Below are 1,326 nucleotides of genomic sequence, written 5' to 3' on the forward strand. Positions count from 1 at the left end.
GCTCTCACTATGTACCTCAGGCTGACCTTGAACTCACTATGTATCCTAGACTGGCTTAAGAGTTGTAGCAGTGATCCTTCTGCCTCAGCCTCCCAAGTGCTGGGGTTATAGTCATGTGCTACCGTGCCCAGCAACAAATCTGATATTATAGGTGGGTAAAGAAGACAGATTAGGTGACTTGCTCAAGGGCTACTATGAAGTAGAATTTGACCGCAGATGCCTATTAATTGTATGTCCTCAGTTATCCTGACTTTAAAGATGTTTTCAAACACTACACTCTGCTGCAGATGACCACATAACTGGTTTTGAAACTGGAATACTTATGAGCGTGAACGAGAAATCATCATGATGGTATTGAAACAGAAGGGTAAGTGGGAGTTGCCCTAAACAAACTGGGGTAGGTGGTCACCTAACTCCGCTGCCCCTTACTGGATAAATGTTTGCGGACTGAACGAATAAGGGAAGGCATAGATGGCTAAAGTGCTATCATTTCACTCCTGTGGGTCAGCTGCAATAGACTCTGATTTTGAGAAATGAACTTGAGGCCGGTTGTAGGAGACGAACCTCCTCTCAGTGGAAGTGAGTGCTGATTCTCAGAGGTAATTTTAGAAGAGAAAAAGCAGGAAGAAGATGTGCTCTTTTTAGAAGAAGCTTCCTCCACTGGCCAGTCAACAGAGCCTTCATTCCAGTTCAAAGGAGCCTGAGGGAACACCGTCCAACCCACTACCCTCCTGGCCAGCTCCGCAAGGCGGCTGGGGAACTGACAGGATGTTTAAGACAAAGCCCATAAGGCCACGGGGGGCCTGCCTGCCTCTGGGACAAATTCTCTCCAAGGAGCCCCTACCCACAGCGACAGGCCTTAAAGACGCAAAAGGGGGAGCTGGCGCACGAGCTCGTTTTTGTGTTTAAAATGTCCATAGAAATCATAGCTTACATCCATATCCACATCTGTCTTCACTTATATTAGAGTTAGAATTGAGGTAACTCAGTGAGAAAATGCTTACTATGATAATTGGTGGTTATATGTGTCTCTGATTACAGCCATACTAAAAAGTTATTCACACTTTTAAAAAATATAGTATCATTTCTAGGCACAATTTAAATGAATCTGATACCTGCAAGTGTGAATGGGTGAAGGTCAGTGAAACTTGCTGCTGGGGCTAGGCCGGATGTGCACATATTTTTGAAAAGCCCCAAGTAACTTTGGATGTCTTACACAGTGGAGTTTGCACACTAACCTGGCGGTGAAGGCCCTCACAACCTCACACTAACCTGGTGGTGAAGGCCCTCACAACCTCACACTAACCTGGTGGTGAAGGCCCTCAC

At 45.8% G+C, this 1,326-nt stretch overlaps 1 protein-coding gene across 1 annotated transcript in view; it reads right to left on the reverse strand.

Moving 5' to 3' along the window:
* Stmn2 (stathmin 2) overlaps positions 1-1,326 on the reverse strand; it is a 61,771-nt gene that overhangs the window by 13,315 nt on the left and 47,130 nt on the right. The window lies entirely within an intron of this gene.

The sequence above is a fragment of the Chinchilla lanigera genome, unplaced genomic scaffold, assembly GCF_000276665.1.
Source record: "Chinchilla lanigera isolate Chin_1 unplaced genomic scaffold, ChiLan1.0 scaffold00043, whole genome shotgun sequence".
In the NCBI taxonomy this organism is placed as follows: Eukaryota; Metazoa; Chordata; class Mammalia; order Rodentia; family Chinchillidae; genus Chinchilla; species Chinchilla lanigera.